Raw genomic sequence first — 16651 nt, 5'->3', positions numbered from 1 at the left:
CACAAGTCGTAGGAAGCAAACATTACGATAAACATGCAAAGATGCTACCAGAATTGCTGAATGGGCAATCAGTGCATGTGCAAGACCCGGTGTTGAAAACCTGGAATCCAGCCAAGGTCATTGGAAAAGCTGAAACTCCAAGATCCTACTTCGTAGAGACCGAACCTGGTAACCAATACAGACGGAACAGACTCCACATCAGACCTTCACCTGAACTGGTGATATTTTTGTACATGCGTATCCAGTATACAGCTGATCTGGCTCTCAGCTTGCATTTCTCCATTCCCATGCAGCAGACAATATCAGCAACATTGACAACACCAGCTACCATAAGCAGAACAATGCCAGAAACAAGTGCCAAAAATCAAACAACCACGAGCATGCACACTCCAACTCCAAGTGCGACAGCAACAACAACAACGAGAGCGGAACACACCAAAACACCACAGAGAGGAGTGGTCACCACCAAATCCACAAGATGGAGGGACAACATCCAACCACCTGAGCGATATCGCGAATAAGAAAAGAAAACTCACGATTCTTTGTATTTGATAATAATAGTTTAGATATTCTTTTTTAATTAAATTGAATCTCATGTTTTAGTTTTTTGAGAAAGAGGGATGTTACATCGTTATATTATTACATCGTTAAATGGAAGTACATGTTACATCGTTATATGGAACTACTTTGGTGAGTGTATTTATATTGCTATGTGGCACACTATGAAAGGTGTGCGCAGTGCAAGGTCGGACATCTTGTATCACTCCGCACCATGCGGCAGCAACATCATAAAAGCTTGAATACAACTGAGTTAAATGTGTCTGTATTATTGTATAGTAATAAGAACACAAGGAGACACAACACCGGGGCCCCACAAAGTAAATGTTTCGACTGACCTGTTACCTGTGCCCCGCAGCGTGCTGGCAATCCCTCCCGAAGCCAGTAAGATTGTTTCTCAGCACTAACGTTTTTCAAGTTCAAGTTTTACGATTGGCCACGTCTTTAGTGAGCATTTGGCTGGATTTGTAAACCAATCTTAGACAGACATATTTAACCACAAAACCTACGTACCAAAGACAAGCCAGTTCCTGGTGTAGGTAATAATTCACACACTTACCTCCCTCTCTGCTTCTCCAGACCAATTAAACAGTTGAACTCCACAAAAGACCTCAGTGTCATATGACCCACTAGGAGGCTACGACCTCCAATCAGACACTGGTATTCGCTGCTGCAGTAATTGTGAAACTGAAACTCTGTGAACCTCTTCCTGTATGCTTAGCAGAGCCCAGAGAAAAAGCAGTCAGTGTGGAGTCTCAGCTGCATGGTACAGTGGTGGTAGTCGCCCCTGAGGCAGGGACAGAGGGGAAAAGACCAGTCCTGACTCGCCAATCAGCCCGACTGGAAAGTGAGTCTGTGGATTGGGTTTAGCTGTGACACTCCTCACACTTTCACAGTCTGCTGACCCCTGGGCAGGAATCCGGAGTGTTCAGGAGAGAATGGGCTGGGCAGAAAGAGAATAATAAACTCAGAAAAGGACACAAACTGGGACTCGTTTAAAAATTAAATAAACGTCCAGTGATATTTTGGAATCTCGTTGGGGGGGGGCGAAATTGGGTTGGTTTGCGCCTCTCGCTTACGGGGCGCAAATCCCCTAGCGCCCCACGGCGATGACATCATCCCCGGCCGCAAACTTCCCTTGAGCCCCCTGACCTATCAACGCACGATATGTGCGACAGGGTCAGGGGGCCTTTGGGCAGCGGCGACGGCGCTACTTAAAGGGAAGGTGTCGAGCAGCCATTTTTATTTGGCCGACTGCCAGCACCTGCCCCCTCTCACTTTGTTTGTGGGGTGCCGGCCGTCATCGGTCAGCCCGGCGCTCCCCGGTGCGGGATGCGCGAGGCCGCTCCCCTTGAATCAGGGGAGGAGGCCTGCAATGACGCGGTGCTACGTGCCACCACGTGTGATGCTGTTGCACGTAGCGCTGCGAACTTCAGTAGTAGCGCCCCGAGATTGATTTGATTGAGGTGTACAAGATTAGGACAGGTTTGGATAGGCTAGACGGGGAAAGGATGTTCCCACTAGATGATGGTACAAGGACTAGGGGACAAAGATTTAAGGTTTTGGGCAAGAAATACAGGGGGGACGTGAGGAAAAAATTTTATGCAGTGAGTGGCGAGGATCTGGAATTCGCTGCCGACAGAAGTGGTGGAAGCAGAGACATTCAGGTCTAGATTTTCAGCGTGCCGTGAGGCGGGCTTTTAGGCGTGCGGGTGGCAAAAATCCCCAATTCGGAGGTCCCGACACCATCCCGCCCAAAACCCACCTCTGCGTACGTTCCAGAGGAGGCGGGTACCCGCCCCACATTGGGACCCGCCGACCCGAGGCAGGAAGGGATTAGTGCAAATTAACTGCCTGTTAACAGGTAGTTAACAGGCAGTTTTTAACATAATCCCTATTTTGAGGGGTGTCGTGTGGGATTCCTGACGGCTCCAAACCACGCCAGGTTAGAGCAGGCGGGCCGTCGGGTTGAAGGACTTGGAGGGGTCGCGATTTCGGTGTTCAGGTGAGTGATGGGTGCATGAGTGCAAAGGTAAGTGTGTTTGGTGTGTCTAAAGTATGTAAAGAAGTTTAAATTACCTGTACTTACCTTAACAGCCTTTCTTCCTCTAGGTTTCGGGAGTCCATCACTCAGCCGGCACTGAAAGCAAAATGGCTGCGAGCTGTCAAAAGTGACAGCCTTCAGCTTTCATTGCCGGTGACAGTACTGAGTCTGCATAGAAGGACGCAGGTTAGAAGTCAGACTGTCAGTGTTTGACAGCTTCAAACAACCGTGAAACACTGATATTTCATCTGTCAAGACCTCTTGACAAATGAAATTTCAGTCTGTGACGTCACCTGTTGCCGGGTGGCCCTTAATTGTCCTGCTGAGCCCACTGGGCTGGGCAATCTCAACAAGGTCATTCAAGGGAAAATCGCGTGTATTGGCCGGACGTCGATGTAGGCGGGACTAAAACACGAAAGTTGTAGTCCCGCCTCCTTCCCGACAGCTTAATGAAAATCGACCCCTCAATGTTTTCAAGGGGAGACTGGATAGGCACTTGAGGGAAATAAACTTGCAGGGTTACGGGGCTAGAGCGGAGGAATGGAACTGACTGGATTACTCTACAGAGAGCCGGCACGGACTCGATGGGCTGAATGGCCTCCTTCTGTGCCATTATGTCACCATAGGGGAACAAATGGGTTGCTAAGAGAGTGCTAATGGGGCACAAAGCAACAAGCGCCAGGGCACGGCACCGCCCACGCCTCCTGCAAAAATTCCGTGGGAGGTTAGTGGTGGCACTAACCGGTAGCACCCCACGGCGCTGCGCCGCCAGCGATGATGTCATTGCCGTGTGTAGTGCCCAGCTCGCGTCCCAGCTGTGATCTTTGGGAGCGCCCCCTGACTTACCGCCTGACGTTATGTCTGAGGGGGTCAGGGGGGCCTACCTGCAGCCGGGGAGGCACAATTTAAAGGCGAGGTGCAGGGCGGCCATTTTTGTTGCTGCAGTAATTGAGGTCTTTCGTTGCCTGCCTGCCCTCTTGCCCCCGGCCTCCTGAACACACCTCCCCGGAGTGTCACCTGCCCTCTCCCCCCCGGACTACTGAACACCCCTCCATGGAGTGTCGCCTACCCTCCCCCCCGGCCTCCTGAACACCCCCCCGCCGCGGAGTGTCGCCTGCCCTCTCGCCCCCGGCCTCCTGAACACCCTTCCCCAGTGTTGTCTGCCCTCCCCCACGGCCTCCTGAACACCGACCCCCCCCCGTGGAGTGTCACCTGCCCTCCTACCCCCGGCCTCCTGAACACCCCCCCCCCGCGGAGTGTCACCTGCCCTCTCCCCCCCGGCCTCCTGAACACCCCTCCGCAGAGTGTTTTCTGCCCTCCCCCCCGGCCTCCTGAACACCCACCCCCCCCGCGGAGTTTCACCTGCCCTCCTGCCCCCGGCCTCCTGAACACCCCCCCCGTGGAGTGTCGCCTGCCCTCTCCCCCCCGGCCTCCTGAACAACCCCCCCCACCGCAGAGTGTCGCCAGCCCTCCCCCCCCCCGGCCTCCTGAACACCCCCCCCGCAGAGTGTCACCAGCCCTCTCCCCCCTGGCCTCCTGAACACCCCTCCGTGGAGTGTCGCCTGCCCTCCCCTCCCCGGCCTCCTGAACACCCCCCCCACACCGCAAAATGTCGCCAGCCCTCTCGCCCCCGGCCTCCTGAACACCGCTCCCCCCATGGAGTGTCGACAGCCCTCCCGCCCCCGGCCTCCTGAACACCCCCACCCCCGCGGAGTGTCACCTGCCCTCCCGCCCCTGGCCTCCTGAACACCATCCCCCGCGGTGTGTCACCAGCCCTCTCCCCCCTGGCCTCCTGAACACACCCCCATGGAGTGTCGCCTACCCTCTCCCCCCCGGCCTCCTGAACACCCCCCCCCCCGCCACAGAGGGTCGGCTGTACACCAAAAGCCCAGGCATTTCCCTTGAGTGCCGGGCTCTTTTGCCAGCGCTCTCGATCCCCGGGTGCCGCTGAGCAAGGCCCCTCCCCTTTAAGAAGGGGATGAAGGCCTGCAATATTGATGCAGCACATAGCACCACAATATTGACCTGCAGCGCCCCAAGAGGGATGTGGGGCACATCCAGTAGTCCTGAGGCACAATCACTCAAGTTCCGGCGCAGCGGCGCTAATACTTATAGCGCCCCAGCGAAGTTAGCACCCCATTTTAGCTCCATGACTCTAAGAAGGAGGGGGGCGTGCATCCAGCAGCACTCCACCTCCTTCTTGGGGCGTTACAACTGAATTGATGGCGGAGGGGTGAGCACTTTTTCGGGGTACTAAAATTAGTGCCCCGGTGAGGTTAAAGCCCCAAAAGGAGCGCCACCGGATTTTTCCCCCCATGTCTTTTGTGAGCATTTAGAGGGATTTGTAAACCAGTCCTAGACAGACATAGTTTACCACAATGCCAACATATGAAAGATAACCCAGATCCTGGTATTTGTATTTTGGAATAGAAACATAGAAGATAGGAGCAGGAGTAGGCCATTCAGCCCCTCGAGCCTGCTCCACCATTCAATGTGATCATGGCTGATCATCCAAAGTCAGTACCCGGTCCCTGCCTTCTCCCCATACCCCTTGATCCCTTTGGACTTGAGAAATATAACCAACTCCTTCTTGAATATATTTAATGTATTGGCCTCCACCGCCTTCTGTGGTAGAGAATTCCACAGGTTCTCCTCTCTCTGGGTGAAGAAATCCCTCCTCATTTCTGTCCTAATTGGCCTACCCCTTATGCTTCGACTATGTCCCCGGGTTCTGGACTCCCCAAACATCAGGAACATCCTTCCTACATCTAGTCTTTCCAGTCCTGTCAGAATTTTATAAGTTTAAATGAGATCACCACTCATTCTTCTAAACTCCAGCGAGTACAAGCCCAGTCGACCCAATCTCTCCTCAGACGTCATTCCTGCTGTCCCAGATATCAGCCTCGTGAATCTTCGTTGAACTCCTTCCATGGCAAGAACATCCTTCCTCAGATAAGGCGACAAAAACTGCACACAATACTCAAGATGTGGTCTCACCAAGGCCCTGTACAACTGCAGCAAGACACCCTTGTTCCTGTACTCAAACCCTCTCGCTACGAAGGCCAATTGTGTCACCGCCGATTGAAAGGGAATTTAAAACAGCGCCAGTCCATTCCTACACAGAGGGCTGGTGACTGCGGGAATGACAGAGAGGTAACTCATCGAGAGTGGAGAGATCACCGCCGGCACTTCTGAGTGTGAGGAGATCATCAGGACCACCATCCAGCAGAAAGTGACCGCCCTGAGTGTCAGTGACTCCAGTCTCAACATCGTCATAATCGCCCGGAACCGGACCTCACAGAATCACAGAAACCCCACAGTGCAGATAGAGGCCATTTCGGCCCATCGAGCCTGCACCGACACATATCCCACCCGATCCCTGTAACCCCACGTATTTAATCCCCCTAACACTAAGGGTCAATTTATCATAGCCAATCAACCTAACCTGCACATCTTTGGACTGTGGGAGGAAACCGGAGCACCCGGAGAAAACCCACGCAAAGACGGGGAGAATGTGCAAACTCCACACAGACAGTCACCCGAGGCCGGATTCGAACCCGGGTCCTTGGCGCTGTGAGGCAACAGTGCTAACCACTATGCCACCATGCTGCCCTGGGAGGAAATAGAGATTTCCACTAAAACCAAATGCCAGCCCTGAGTACTCAGAATGATATTATTATAATCAATCTACCCGGGCCTTGTAGGGCGGGAGAGTGGACCAATGTGGTCTTCAGCTGAAATGGGTTATCTGTGGGAACGATTGGACCGCGTCGTGTCGAGGTAGTTTAGTCTCCGTTTTAAAGTCACACATATCCCACTGAATCACCCACCCAACCTGCACACACATTTCACATTTCACGGCCCATAGAGCCGTGTGAGGAAACACAATGAACTGACTGTTTCCTTCCATTATACCATTGGGGAAAATCGATATGATTTTATTTCAAATGGAAAGTATTTCCACAATATTTTGTAATTAATTATCATTTTCCAGTACTACGGATCCTTGGCATTGTCATTTTCGGCGAATAAATTCTCATGTCTTTAGTTGTTGGTTTAGGTGGTAGAGAGCTTGTATTCCAAAAAAGAGATCGTGGGGAGTGAAAATGTACCCACCCTGAATACTGGAGGAGTTCCCTTCTGGATTTTCTGATCCCGGATCAGTGTCACCCAAAATGTCACTGGAGTAATATTCGATCTTATTGAGGGAGTCAATGGAACCAGAAACTGTAAATCACAAATAATGGATGGTTATTGGAGAGATTGATTAGTACATAGGAGCAGACAACATAATACTTTCATCGTCCCTGTGGCAATATGCTGGAATTTGGTAACTGACACCATTGTGGGAGATCATTCACTACAAGGACTGCAATGGTTCAGAGGAAGGCCCACCACTGCCTTATCAGGGTAACTAGGGATGGACCATAAATGCCGGCCCTCCCAGCAGTCAGACACAATAATGTACAGTCCATTTGTACAGGTAATGCCTCAGGTATCAGAGCAGAGAAAATAGTGTATAACGTAGTCGTTTAGTACAGAGAAAGTGAGCGGGGTTTCCTGATCATGATCCCCCTTGGATACAACAGCGGCACACCCAGCCCAGTCAACACTGCAAAGTCCTCCTCACTAACATCTCGGGGCTTGTGCCGAAACAGAGAGAGCTGTCCCACAGGCTAGCAAGCAACAGCCTGACATTCTGATACTCACAGAATCATACTTTAAAGCCATTTGGTAACTCCTCCAACACCAACCCTGGGTAGGTGCTGCCCCACCGGCAGGACAGGCCCACCAGATGTGGCGGTACAGTGCTATGCAGTCGGGAGGGAGTGGCAATCGGAGTGCACAACATTGACTCCACAACCACAAAATCTTATGGCTTCAGGTCCAGCACGGACAAGGAAACCTGCTAATGATTACCACCTACCACCCTCCCTCAGCTGCTGAATCAGTACTCCTCCATGTTGAACACAACTTCGAAGAAGGACTGAGGGCAGCAAGGGTACAGAATTTACAGAATCAACGGTTCAGGTCAAAGCTCAGCAGTCCTGCCACATCCATTAGTGAATGGTGGTGGATAATTAAACAACTAACGGGAAGATGAGGCTCCATCAATATCCCCATCTCCAATTTTGGAGGAGCCCAGCACGTGAGTACAAAAGACAAGGCTGAAGCATTTGCAAAGGTCTTCAGCCAGAAGTGCCGAGTGGATGATCCATATTGGCCTCCTCCTCAGGTCCTCACCATGACAGAAGCCAGTCTTCAGCCAATTCTATTCACTCCACGTGATATTAAGAAACAGCTGAATGCACTGGATACAGCAAAGGCTATGGGATCTAAAAACATGCCGACTGAAGACCTGTGCTCCTGAACCAGCTGCACCTCGTGCCAAGCTCTCCTAGTACAGCTACAACACTGGCATCTACCCGACTATATGGGAAACTGCCCAGGTATGAACTGTTCCCAAACCACAGGGCAAATCCAAACCAGGCCAATTACCGGCCCATCATTCTATTCTCAATCATCAGCAAAGTAATGGAAGGTGTCACCATTGACCAGTCACATAAATACTATGGCTAGAAGAGCAGATCAGGGGCAGGTACTTCTGTGGCGAGTTCATTTCCTGACTCCCGAAAGCCTTTCCAGCATCTACAAGGCACAAGTCAGGAGTGTGATGGAATACTCTCCACTTGCCTGGATAAGTGCAGCTCCTGCAACACTCAAGAAGATCGACACCATCGAGGATAATGCAGCCCGCTTGATTGGCACCCCATCCACCATCTTAATATTCACTCCCTCCACCCCCGACATGGGAATATATCGACATTTCGTCATCGCCGTTAGGTCCAAATCCTGTAACTGTCTCTGCAACAGCACTGTGGGAGTACCCTCACTACAGGGACTCAAGTGGCTCAAGAAGGCGTTTCACCTCCACCTTCTGAAGCACAATTATGGGTGTGCAATAAATGCCGGTCTTGCCAGCAAATCCAGGAACTAAAAAATCCATTATACCATTGGGGGAAAGTGACATGATTTTGTTTCCAACCCAAAATATTTCTGCAATATTTTCTAACTAAAATCACTGTCCATTACTTGGCAGCGTCATTCATCGGCATCTAAGCTCTGTTATCTTTAGTTTTTGGTTTTAGATAGTAGAAAGTGTGAAGTCCAAAAAAGAGATTATAGGATGTAAAAATGTACCCAACCTTTATACTGGAGGAGTTCCCTTCAGGATTTTCTGATCCCGGGTCAGTGTCACCAAAATGTCACTGGTGTAATATTCAATCTGATTGAGGGAGTCACTGGAACCCGAATCTGTCAAACACAAGTAATGGATAGTTAGTGGAGAGATTGTTCAAGACATCGGAGCAGGCAACATAATTACCTGGATTTTCTGGGGCCTATGAGCGCATACACACAGCGTACATGGTCATAAGTGTCCCACAAGTTCCGTGTTGCCACATGTGATGCACATGAACAAAAACCGAGAACTTGCAATCTGTCAAGATTATGTTTGACAGATTGTGCTCATCCGCAGGAAATGGACCTTCTCTGGCGCAGGGTTCGATTATTTGCCCAACTACCACCCAGCGAATGCCCATGCAACACTTACACCTGGTAAAAGCAAGCATAGGGCCTTCTTGTACCAGTGTAAGCGTTTAAATACATAGTAAAATAAATTTATTTAAATGATTTAAACAGAAAATCCTTTAAAATTAATTTACCTATTTTTTGCGCCTTGAAAATAGTTTACATTTATTATTCAAAAATTAAATTTGCTTTTTAAATATTTAATTAAATTTTATTTCAATTAAGTTTGACCATGTGATGATTTAATTTTATTGCAGTGTTGTTAAAAAATATTTTTAGGGGATTCCTATTATGATTATATGGATTCCGTAGGTAAATATTTAACCTTCAATCAACATAACAAGAGCAGATTATCCTGTCATTATCACAGTGCCGTTCATGGGAGCTTACTGTGCGCAACTTGGCTGCTGCATTTCCCACATTGCAACAGTGATTACACTCCAAAAGTACTTCAGTCCAGTTGTCGTGATAGACGCTATATTAATGCAAGTCTTTCTTTAAATTGAATCTCCAGAAATATAATGGCCCAGTAATTCCGGGGACAACGCGTGAGTACGGACGGGGTACTCATGCGTGTGCCCGGGGGAATTGCCAGTGTTCAGCATGCACAGCGCATGCACTGAAAACCGTCATTTCCTGTCCTCTGATCAAGCGGTTAAGAGGCAGAGTGCGCGCGACTGCACAGGCAGCGCGTGCGCAGTGATATATCTTTTTTTTTTCCAGAGTTGCCCGAGTTTAAAGGCCTCCGGTCTTTACGCGTGGAAAAACCAGACGTAAGAGTCATAGAGTCATAGAGTCATAGAGTCATAGAGTTTTACAGCACAGAAAGAGGCCCTTCGGCCCATCGTGTCTGCGCCGCCCATCCATCCCTGTCCAGTCTAATCCCATTTTCCAGCATTTGGTCCATAGCCTTGTATGCAATGGCATTTCAAGTGCTCATCCAAATGCTTCTTGAATGTTGTGAGGGTTCCTGCCTCTACCACCCTTTCAGGCATTGAGTTCCACATTCCAACCACCCTCTGGGTGAAAAAGTTCCTCCTCAAATCCCCTCTAAATCTCCTGCCCCTTACCCTGAATCTATGCCCCCTTGTTATTGACCCCCCTACTAAGGGGAAAAGTTCCTCTTTGTCTACCCTATCTATGCCCCTCATCATTTTGTACACCTCAATCAGGTCCCCCCTCAGCCTTCTTTGCTCCAAGGAAAACAACCCCAGCCTGTCCAGCCTCTCTTCATAGCTGAGGCGCTCCATCCCAGGTAACATCCTGGTGAATCTTCTCTGCACCCTCTCCAAAGCAATCACATCCTTCCTATAGTGAGGCGACCAGAACTGCACACAGTACTCCAGCTGTGGCCTCACCAGCGTTTTGTACAGTTTCATCATAACCTCCCTGCTCTTATATTCTATGCCTCGGCTAATGAAGGCAAGTATCCCATATGCCTTTTTAACCACCTTATCTACCTGTTCCGCTGCCTTCAGGGATCTATGTACATGTACACCAAGGTCCCTCTGACCCTCTGTACTTCCTAGGGTCCTACCACTCATTGTGTATTCCCTTGCCTTATTTGTCCGTCCAAAATGCATCACCTCGCACTTTTCAGGGTTAAATTCCATTTGCCACTTTTCCGCCCATCTGACCAACCCGTTTATATCGTCCTGTAGCCTGAGGCTTTCCTCCTCACAATTTACCACCCCACCAATTTTCGTGTCATCTGCGAACTTACTGATCATACCTTTTACATTCTCATCCAAATCATTTATGTAGATCACAAACAACAAGGGACCCAGCACCGATCCCTGAGGTACCCCACTGGACACAGGCTTCCAGTCACAAAAGCAACCTTCGACCATCACCCTCTGCCTCCTGCCACTCAGCCAGTTTAGGATCCAACGCGCCAAGGCACCCTGGATCCCATGGGCTCTTACCTTCTTGACCAGTCTCCTATGCGGGACTTTGTCAAAAGCTTTACTGAAGTCCATGTAAACCACATCCACAGCATTTCCCTCATCCACCCCCCTAGTCACCCCCTCGAAAAATTCAATCAGTTTTGTCAGACATGATTTACCCTTGACAAAGCCATGCTGACTATCCCCGATTAATCCTTGCCTCTCCAAGTGGAGACTAATTTTGTCCCTCAGAATTTTTTCCAATAATTTCCCTACCACAGATGTTAGGCTCACTGGCCTGTAATTCCCTGGTTTATCCCTGCTACCCTTCTTGAATAATGGTACTACGTTAGCTGTTCTCCAGTCCTCTGGTACATCCCCTGTGGCCAGAGAGGTTCTGAAAATTTGTGTCAGAGCCCCTGCAATCTCCTCCTTTGCCTCCCACAGCAGCCTGGGATACATCTCGTCTGGGCCTGGGGATTTATCCACTTTTTGGCCTGCTAAAACCGCTAGTACCTGCTCCCTCTCGATGCTAATATGTTCAAGTATGTCACAGCCCCCTTGCCCGATTTCTATGTCTGCATCGTCTTTCTCCATAGTGAACACAGATGCAAAAAATTCATTTAAAACCCCGCCTACATCATCTGGCTCTACACACAGATTGCCACTTTGGTCCCTAATGGGCCCTACCCTTTCCCTGGTTATCCTCTTGCCCTTAATATACTTATAAAACATCTTAGGATTTTCCTTTATTTTGCTCGCCAGTGTTATTTCATGGCCCCTCCTCGCCCTCCTAATTTCTTTTTTAAGTATGCCCCTGCATTTTTTATACTCCTCTAGGGCTTCTTCCGTCTTTAGTCTTTTGTAACTGCCAAAAGCCCCCCTTTTATTTCTAATGCATTTTTGTATATCCCTTGTCATCCAAGGTTCCCTTTGCTTGTTGGTCCCACCCTTGACCTTTACAGGAACATGTTGGCGTTGTACTCTCTCTATTTCCCTTCTGAAAGTCTCCCACTGTTTTGATGCGGATTTTCCTATAAGTAGCTGCTCCCAGTCCAATTTGGCCAGATCCTGCCTTATCATATTAAAATCGGCCTTCCCCCAATTTAGAACCCTTATTTCCGGGCCGTCTTTGTCTTTTTCCATGACCACCTTAAATCTCACCGAATTGTGGTCACTGTCGCCAAAATGCTCTCCTACTGACACTTCCACCACTTGCCCGGCTACATTCCCCAGAATTAGGTCCAGTACCGCCCCCTCTCTTGTAGGACTTTCTACATGTTGGCTCAAAAAGCTCTCCTGGATGCACTTTAAGAATTCTGCACCCTCTAAGCCTTTCACACTCTGACTATCCCAATTTATATTGGGGAAGTTGAAATCCCCCACTATTATTACCCTATTATTTTCGCACTTTTCTGAGATTTGCCTACATATCTGTTCCTCTATCTCCCCCTGACTGTTTGGGGGCCTATAGTACACTCCCAGCAAAGTGCTTGCCCCCTTTTTGTTTTTAAGTTCTACCCATATGGCCTCATTAGAGGAACCCGCTAATATATCATCCCTCCTTACAGCAGTAATTGACTCCTTAATTAATATTGCAACACCCCCTCCCCTTTTACACCCCCCTCTGTCTCGCCTGAAGATTCTATACCCCGGAATATTGAGCTGCCAGTCCTGACCCTCCCTCAACCATGTCTCCGTGATAGCAACAATATCGTACTCCCATGTGTTCAACAACAACTTCAGTTCATCCACCTTATTTGCAAGACTCCTTGCATTAAAATAAATGCCTTCCAGCCCTGCCATATTCTCTTTTGCCTTCACATATTTGCTTTGCCTTCCCAGCTGACTTGTTTTTCCCTCTGTATTTGGCTGTAAATCACCCCCTACTATAGCTCCACTCTGTACCCCATCCCCCTGCCAAGTTAGTTTAAACCCCCCCCAGCAGTGCTAGCAAACCTCCCCGCAAGGATATTGGTTCCCCTCTGGTTCAGGTGTAAACCGTCCGACTTGTACAAGTCCCACCTTTCCCAGAAGCAGACCCAGTGATCCAGGAAACTAAAGCCCTCCCCCCTGCACCATCCCTTTAGCCACGCATTCATCTGTTCTATCTTCCTATTTCTATACTTACTAGCACGTGGCACTGGGAGTAATCCAGAGATTACAACCCTTGAGGTCCTGCTCTTTAATCCTTCACCTAGCTCCCTAAATTCTTGCTGCAGGACCTCATCCCTCTTTTTACCTATGTCGTTGGTACCAATGTGGACCACGACCACTGGCTGTTCACCCTTCCCCTCCAGAATGTGTTTAGTTTTTCAGGTAAGTGGGCTTTTAGTACAATGGATAATTTTTTTTCCACAGGTTTGTTATTTTTAAAGAATTTACAGTAAGTTAAGTTTAGTTTTATACCCTATTTTTTAAAAATTTATTTTTTTCAAAAAATTGATTAATTGTTTAAAACCTTTTTTCAAACTTATTTATAGTTAATATAATCAGTGGGATGTTTTTTAAAATTTTATTTAAAGTTAAAGTAGTGTTTTGGCAGCCCATACTTTTCATGAGTTTGACAGCTCTTACTGTCAAAATCATGAATGAGTTTCCCCTCCCCTGATTGGCTGCACAGTGCTCACCTGATCCCAGCCGGCACATCGCACTAACTACGTCAGGTAAGCACAGCGCGCCGACAGCTGAACCGGGCCAGTGACAGGAAATGCAAGCAGGCCCGGGCTTCAGGTGTTGGCACGCAGGGTGAGTGCACATCAGGGGCTTGCACGCGTGGCAAGCCCCCATCCTAATTTCAGGGCCAATGAGAATTCCCCTTTGTGATTTGTTCGGTTGGCACATGTGATCCCAGGGGCGCTTGTGCACCGCATGTGCTCCTGGGATACATGGGCCATAACACAGGCATATGCGTGGAGGCCCAGGAGCACAAGTATCCGAAGGTCCAGAGGCACCAGGTAGGTGCGGAGTTTACTTGTGGCTCAGAGGATTCCGCCCGCGGGAAACCTCTGACAAAGCAATTTCCAGCCCAATAGCTGCATCCTCCCTGTGACAATGTCCTGGAATTTGGTAACTGACACCATTGTGGGAATCATTCACCACAAGCACTGCAGTGGTTCAGGAGGAAGGCCCATCACCAGCTTATCAGGATAACTAAGGATGGACCATAAATGACGGCCTCCCGGTTGTCAGAAACAATAATATACAGTACAGCCCATCAGTACAGGTAATATCTCAGGTATCAGAGCACATAAACTAGTGTATAACATACTTGCTTAGTACAGAGAGATTGGGCGGGGTTTCCTGATTATGATCCCCCCACCTCCGCCCCACACATGGGTCAGAAAATAGTGCGAGGACAAAATCCGATTCGTTCATCCCTCTGTTTTTTAACAGAGTGATTTATGTTAACGGTTAAATCCCTCCCTAAAAATAGCCCAAGACACAGGTTTCATCGATTCGATAAGCGTTATTGGTGTAATGTCCTAAAGCACAATTTGTAAATTAATGTTATATATCAGAATACAACCTGTTAGAATAAGTTGGATAGAAACAACCAATCACAGGTTAGGATTTCCTGCGAGGAACGTGTTCCAGATACAGGAATCCAGTCACCGAGAGAAATGGAATCTGGGACAAAGCGGCTGTCGCCTCACAAAAGCAGCGAGTATTTATGGGATTGTTTAAAGGGACTAAAATGAAATGTTAGTGACAGAGACTTCAAGGTCAGCTAACACAGGAAATGATGGCTTGGATTTTCCGCGGCCTATGACGGTGTACTCACATCATCGTAAGTTTCCTGCAAATTCCGGGGTTCCGACTGTGATGCGCGACAACCCAAAACTTGCAATCTGTCCAGATTCTGTTTAACAGATCATTCGAATCCGCAGGAAATTGACATTCACTGGTGCAGAGTTGGACTATTTGCCCAACTACTGCCCAGCGAATGCCCACGAAACTCTAACACCAGGTAAAAGCAGCGGTAAGGTTTTCTTTTACCAGCGCAAGAGTTAAATAAATATAAAAATGCATTTTTTAAGTGATGTAAACCTTTAAAATTAGTTTAGGTTATTTCTGCCCCTTTAAAATGTTTATATTTATTCTACAAAAAATGGTTTAACATTTTTAATTAACTTGTATTTCAACTAATTTGGAACCTGTGTGATTATTTATTTTTATTAAGGTGGTGTGAAACTGCGCTTTCAATTTGCGGTCGGGGGCTTCCCGCGGGTGAATGCCTCCGAACCGCAAGAATAGTGCGAACCGACCGAATGATCTCGGAGGTTCGGGCACTTGCGGTCCTGGGCCTCTCCGCGCACACCCAGGGCGCAAGTGGTTCACAAGCACCTCTCGGATCACGTGGGCCGGTCCAACCAATCATAAAGGGGAATCGGCACAATGCTAATAGGTTAAAGTACGGAATCCCCATAAGAATGAATAGGAATCCTCTAAAAAAGACAATTACACACCAGTTAAATAAAAACAAATCATTACACATTCAAAATTAATTAAAATACAGTTTAATTAAAAATTTAAAGCAAAAGGTTTATTCTTTTGAATTATAAATTTTAACGTTTTAAAGGTGCTATTAATAACCTAAACTAATTTTAAAGGTTTATTATGTTTAAATATTTTTTTAAAATATTTTAATATTTATTTAAACTCTTATGCTATTAAAATGAATCTTTACCCCTGCTTTTACCAGGTATAAGAGTTCCACGGGAATTCGCTGGTCAGTAGTTGGGTAAATAGCCCAACTCTCCGCCAACGAATGTCCAATTCGGGTAATGTGGTGGATCTGTCCAGCTGAAACTTGACAGATCGCATGTTGTCGGTTTTGTGCATCGTGGAAACCCGGAATTGTGGGGCACTATTGGCTGCGTACACACCGCGTACTCGGTCATCAGCCCCGGAAAATCTGGTTGCGAACCGGTTGCGCCACTGGGTGGATGCCTGCTGGCCCAGGAGCAGAACAGACCAAAAGTATGGAGGCAGCAGGTAGCTTCGTACTATTCTTGCGGTTCAGAGTCATTTGCCCGGGCCAAGCCTCCGATTGCAATTTCGAGGCCAATTTTGGGCCATATTTTTGTGTGTGGAGGCCTCCAAGCTGGAAAAAATCTACGCACTTACCTGAGTGCTCCCGAGGTGCGTAGAGTTCCGCTCCTGGGCCTCTCCAACTCCAAGTGTGCAGGGCCCACGTATTCCAGAGGCACATGCGGTTCGCAATCATCCCTGGGATCAGGTGGGCCATGGGGAGCCAATCAAAGAAGGGAATCTCCCTTCATACACTTGACAGAAAGACCTGTCCAATATATGAATGGAGATCACCCCAAAAACACTGTAAAACTTTAAATAAATTGTTTAAAAACCATCACCTTTTTAAAATAAGTTGTAATTTCAATAAATTAAATATTTTAAACAAAAATTTAATACTTTGAAAAAAATAATTAAAGTTTTTTACGGGGCTACAAATAAACTTACCTTTCTTAAAATATGTTTAAATGAAAAATTAGTAAAAACATTGTTTTTTTTTCTTTTTAATACGCTTATCCTGGTTAAAGCAGGCCTGCTT

General features: G+C 47.9%; 1 pseudogene; it reads right to left on the bottom strand.

The window, feature by feature from the left end:
- Positions 1-16651, bottom strand: part of LOC147098100 (scavenger receptor cysteine-rich domain-containing protein DMBT1-like) — a 72571-nt pseudogene that overhangs the window by 30611 nt on the left and 25309 nt on the right.

The sequence above is a fragment of the Somniosus microcephalus genome, chromosome 30 (assembly GCF_052327205.1).
Source record: "Somniosus microcephalus isolate GS21.2 chromosome 30, FLI_Smic_1.0, whole genome shotgun sequence".
Lineage (NCBI taxonomy): Eukaryota > Metazoa > Chordata > Chondrichthyes > Squaliformes > Somniosidae > Somniosus > Somniosus microcephalus.
This window is presented reverse-complemented; position numbering and strand designations above follow the sequence as displayed.